The following is a 6,000-nucleotide window of genomic DNA, read 5'->3' on the forward strand; positions in this document are numbered from 1 at the left end:
AACCCTATGGATAAAGCAGAGGAGAATTAACTATTGAGATGGTGCTGCAGAGGGTTGAGGGACTGGGTGCAATCATGCAAGTAGAGGAGTTAACTGTGGCCAAGAGACTGAGCATTTCTACCTGTTTTAAGGGGCAGGGGAGGAAGGCAAGTTCAGATGAATGTGGAGGAAGCTGGCTGAGTATATATTCTACGGTTTCTATTTTCTTTATAATAAAGAGAATGGCAATAAATCAGTCAATATGAACAGAACTGAATTTGACCTTTGTATTTTCTGCTGGGAGAGAGAGAGAGAGGGAGGGAAAGAGGAAGGGAGGGGAGGAGAGAGAAGGATGGAGGGAGAAGTGAAGCTTGATAATTTTTAGATTATAAACAGAGCATGGAGAAAATATATATATGTCTTACTTAATAGACATGTTTTTTACAGATCCATTTACAGTATCTAGTATTGTTAAATTGTGAATGAAAATCCTTAGCTATAGATTAATGTACTTAACATCGTCTCTTAGATTTATCTTCCAAAACTTTGCAGTTTGGAACACTTAAGAAGGACAAAGTCCACGCTGCCCCTTCCCCAAAGTGCCTGTCCTTGTCAAAACCCTAGGAGAGTGTTCCTACCTCCTCATTTAGTCAATTGACGTGAAGTTATGGAAGAGTTTGGTGCAGGCATGATGCCAGAATGAGAAAGAGTTTCTTGTGGAACGGTGTACTGCACCCTCTCTTCTCAACAGGTCCTCTCTGCACACAATTTCTTTTCTATTTACTATGGGAAATGAGTATCGCTTGCAATGAATTTCCATTAAGTAGGCATCATACATTGCTGATTCCTGTAATATACCAGGGCATTGAAATTGCTCCGTTTTGTATTGTTCTACTTTACACATTATTTCCATGAATAATTAAGCCACTGATAATATAAAGGATCTTTCCATGAGAAGTGCTCTATGAATCGAACTGAGAAGACTACTATTGTAGTTTGCTAGCTGCCAGAATGCAACACACCAGAGATGGATTGGCTTTTAATAAAAGGGGATTTCTTTCATTAGTTCTTCAGAGGAAAGGCAGCTAACTTTCAACTGAGGTTCTTTCTTACATGGAAAGGCTCAGGGTGACTCTGCTGGCCTTCTCTCCAGGCCTCTGGGTTCCAACAACTTTCCCAGGATGATTTCTTTCTGCATCTCCAGAGGACTGGGCTGAGCTGCAAGTGCTGAGATGAGGTATGCTGAGCTGCTTGGGCTGTGCTACATTGAATTCTCTCATTTAAGCACCAGCCAATTAAATCAAACATCATTCACTGCAGCAGGCATATCTCTTAGCTGACTGCAGATGTAATTAGTAACAGATGAGGTTCACATTCCATTAGCTCATGTCCACAGCAACAGAACTAGGTGCCTTCACCTGGCCAAATTGACAACTGAATCTAACTACCACATATCCACCCACTGTCAACTTGGCAACTAAACACATCACCCTAAACAATATTAAGGTGCAAAAAATTCTCTTCTAGCTGTGGACCTATGAATCTCAAAACGAGTTATCTGGTACCAATATGCAAAGGAGGGACAGTCACAGGATCCAAGGAGAAATTGGAAGGAAAACCTACAGGGCAAACACCATTGGATTTCAAAGTCTGAAAGTCATTTATCCTTCGGCTTTAGAAAGTGTCAGTCCCATCCTTTCCAAGGGCCTACACAATGGCCCGCCTCTTTCCAAATCAACCTCAGGGGACACTGGGGAGACCACGTTTTTCTTGGCTCCACTGTCTCCAGGTATCGGGGCCACATCTGGGCTCTCTGCCATTTCCAGAGCACACACTCAACCCCTCCATGTGGTGGCAGCCAGGCTCTCCCCAGTCCCCAAGGACTGTGCTGTACCTTCTCAAAGGCCTGAGGCGGCACAACTCTTCCACTGCAAGGAGATGGGAGACTCATCCTCTGCCCTCAGGGCAAACTCATCCTCTCATGTATATGGGTGGGTCTACTCTCCTGGCTGAGGTTTCTTGGCTTCAGACCTGAGCTTCCATTGTTCTCACTCTGCAACTCCAATTTGTCCCTTTGTGTCCCCCTTTGTCCAGACTGGCAGTGGTTCCATTTACACTAACAGTCTCTTCAAGCACTCCAGGACTTCTCCATCATTCTCTTCATGGTTCCTCCAAAATCTTCCCCATAGTCATTCAAAATACTGTTCCAACATATCTGGTATTTGCAAACTGCAGCAGCACCCCACTCTCTGGTACCAAAATCTGTTGTAGTTTGCTAGCTGCCAGAATGCAGCACATCAGAGATGGATTGGCTTTTAATAAAGGGGGATTTATTTCATTAGTTCTTCAGGGGAAAGGCAGCTAACTTTCAACCTAGGTTCTTTCTTACCTGGGAATGCACAGAGTGATCTCTCCTGGACTTCTCTCCAGGCCTCTGGGTTCCAACAACTTTCCCTGGGGTGATTTCTTTCTGCATCGCCAAAGGCCTGGGCTGAGCTGCAAGTGCCGAGATGAGGTATGCTGAGCTGCTTGGGCTGTGCTATGTTTAGGTCCCTCATTTAAGCACCAGCCAATTAAATCAAACATCATTCATTACAGTAGGCACGCCTCCTAGCCAACTGCAGATGTAATGAGCAACAGATGAGGCTCATGTACCATCGGCTCATGTCCACAGCAACAGAACTAGGTAATGTCACCCAGCAAGGTTGACAACTGAATGTAACTACCACCAACTACAAAGATACAAAAGACTCATAAGCTCTGTCTCATCTCTGGATAGCACCATTCTTAATGTCTTTTAAAAATATTTTATAACACAAGCTTTTTATTACATTGGACTAACATACCTCCTCTCATGTTAAAAAAGAAATAGAAACTTTGAGAATACTTGCAAACGTATTTAACAGTTTTCATAATATTACACATCTACCTTAAAAAAATAAAAAAAGGCTGAAATAGCATAACAGCAATATTATTTAACAATTAAGATAAAAGTCAAAGTAATATAAAAAGTCAATTATTTGGAATGAGTGGGGGACTGTGAACTATTATATCTTATAGTTAATTGACAGTAATTCTGGAGGAATCCCTTTTATTGTAATAAGTTTTTGCTGGAGAAATGCTATCAGAAAATACCTTTCTCTCTTGGAGGTATACTGAATATAAGTACATTTATTTTTCATAATTGAAAATTTTGCTATGGCTATGAATATATTATTAATAATAAAATAACATTATAATATTATAATAGTATGTTTGGAAATGTAGACAGGGCAGAGATGAGAATGCACATATAATAATATCAGGTTGTTGTTTTCCAGTAAATATCTTACTTAAGTTTGCATTCTTTTAATTATTTTTAATGTAGGTCTGGAAATAATAATTATTGCAGTATCATTTGTTGAATTTTTGTACAAACTCCATCTTAGTATTAAAAAAACAGATAAAAAGACTCGGGAAAAAAATAAAAGATCTTCACTTATGCTTTGAACTCTTATTTTATATTCTAATTTCCTCATTCAAGCCTCTATAAAAACTAACAGCAAAACCTCTTCTTAGCTAGTTAAACAGCAAATTATCCAATTCTCCAGATAAGACAAAAGCTATTTGAACTTCTAACCTATCTCCTAATCTTCAAAACCTTGAAATTTGTTATTTTCAGGTAGCTTTCCAACAACCTTGTTTCAGATGGAAGCTCATTTCTTTGAAAGTTTCCATTACTGGTTTCTAATTGAAAAACAAAATAAAATACGATTAGAAATCAGGCAGAGAACCAGTGTCTCAACTGATGTGGCACTGAGGTGTTCGGTCACAGTGTGTAAGGAGCACAGCACCCACTGTCAGTGGCACTGTCAGTGGCACACTCACGTGTCTGGGAAGGACAAGAGGAGTGTGCGTGTGGCACAGAGGGGTGGCTCGTCTTCTTTCAAAATTGGTCATAAGACCCTGTGATTGTGAAAACCTTGTGACTGAGACTCCCTTTATCCAATGTATGGATGGATGACTAAGACAAAAAAAAAAAAAAGACAAAGAATGCATAAATAATAGAGGGGAGGGGGACATGGGATATTTTGGGTGTTCTTTTTCTATTTTTATTGTTACTTTTATTCTTATTTTTTTGGAGTAATTAAAATGTTCAAAAATCTATTGCGATGATGAATGTACAGCTATATGATGATACTGTGAGCCACTGATTGTACAATTTGGATGATTATATGGTATGTGAATATACCTCAATAAAATTGCATAAAAAAATTGGTCATAAGAGATTCTCCTCATCCTCTATATTGTCAATGCCAGTCACAGTAATTAAAAACTGTAATTAAGAACACCCACATTCATTTGCAGGAAGATAGCTTTTTATAATTAAGGGAGGGAAAGCTAATTACATAGTTATAATGAAGGAAATCTGAAATACATAAAGCAAAAAGAACAATGTAAAGAATGCTCTTTATAACACCACCCTGCAAGACTCATTATTATATCTCTTTCCAGATTCTTTCCTAGGCATGTCTAAACAAATACTTTTAGAAAAAGATCAAAACAGAAACATTGTTTTGAAAGTGGCCTTCTCCACTTAATAATATAGTATTGTTTTTTTTCAAAAGTAAATACAGAGCCGCATCATTATATGCATGATATCCTATTATAAAGATAATACATAAGTTAACTCATTCTTTATTGATTGACATTTAGACTGCATCCAGACTCATGCTCTTATACACTCTATGATGAAAAACATTGTCTGCATGTCATACATTTTTCAAATTATTTCAAGATGCATTTCTGGAAGTGGACATGTTGCGTCAAAGGAAATGCATAATCTGCATTTTAATACATATTGACAGACTGTACTTCCCAATGTACCAAATTATTTCCCCATCAAGTCATGTGAAAGTGTCCATTTCTTCAGCCTTACTCATTATAATATCATAATTCATCTTCATCTTGCCCAGTGAAATTTATTTTTAATTTGATGTTTGATTACTATTAGCCATTTTTACCATTTACTGTCCCCTTGATTTCTAATCTGTTTTTTTTCTTTTTTATTACAGGTTTGTAAGAGTTCTTTGTGTTCATTACATTCACAAGGCATGTTAGTGTATGGGAAGACCTTGTCCCAGCAATGTAATCCCGAGAACTATAGGCTATGGGTGGCATTTAAAGCCCAGTAACAGATGCACTTACCTACAAGGACAGTTTAGAAAGAAAGCAGAGCATTCAAGACAAAAATTCAGGAAAACTGTGACATTGAGAAGTTGGGCAGAGGAGAAGAAACCAGCAGAGGATACAACAGGAAAAAGAAAGACTATGGCGTCACAATAGAAAAGAATGTTTAAAGAAGGAGAATATGGTTGTATAACTCTGCTGAGAGGCGTAAAGAATGTGGGGTTTGGTGGACTGGAGGTCACTGGTGAGCCTAATAACAAAGCAGTTCTGGCAAAAGGTTGTGGTGGGGGTGTAGAAGCCAACCTGGATTGGGTGTGAATTGGATTCTTCTTTTTTTTTGTATGCAGCATGGCGGGATCACATTTCATTCTTTTTACATGTGAGTATCCCGTTACTGCAGCACCATTTGTTGAATTTTTGTTTATTTGTTTTTTCTTTCTTTGTTTTGGGAAGTGCATGGCTGGGAATTGAACCTGGGTCTCCCACATGGAAGGCGAGAATTCTACCACTGAACTACCCTTGCACCCCTTGAATTGGATTTTAAATGACAGAGATAGCATGCATAAACTCTTCTCTCATTGAGCTTGGCTGTCAAAATAGAGCAGAGGGACCCAGTAGCTGCTGGAAGGAGACTGTTAAAGGAGGGGAGGTTGAGGTGCAGGAGAATGATTGGAAAACTTAAGGAGCCAAGAAAGAAAGAGGTAATGGGTTCTAGTAAAAAGAACTGACTTTGGTGGAAATCTCTGACGAAGTTTACCAGTATCCTTCACAACAAATCTAATGAACATTTTCCATTTCTCATCTTGGTATAAGACTTTGCTACAATTGAACCCTTATTCCCTCTACTACTCC

General features: G+C 38.8%; 1 protein-coding gene across 1 annotated transcript in view; it reads right to left on the reverse strand.

Moving 5' to 3' along the window:
- The window catches only part of HS3ST5 (heparan sulfate-glucosamine 3-sulfotransferase 5), a 229,267-nt gene extending 223,792 nt beyond the window's left edge, over positions 1–5,475 (reverse strand). Inside the window, exon 1 of the mRNA XM_077162707.1 lies at positions 5,167–5,475. The gene's annotated coding sequence lies outside the window, so the exon portion shown is untranslated. The remainder of the gene's footprint in view (positions 1–5,166) is intronic.
- Positions 5,476–6,000: the final 525 nt, after the last annotated feature.

The sequence above is a fragment of the Tamandua tetradactyla genome, chromosome 5 (genome assembly GCF_023851605.1).
Source record: "Tamandua tetradactyla isolate mTamTet1 chromosome 5, mTamTet1.pri, whole genome shotgun sequence".
In the NCBI taxonomy this organism is placed as follows: domain Eukaryota; kingdom Metazoa; phylum Chordata; class Mammalia; order Pilosa; family Myrmecophagidae; genus Tamandua; species Tamandua tetradactyla.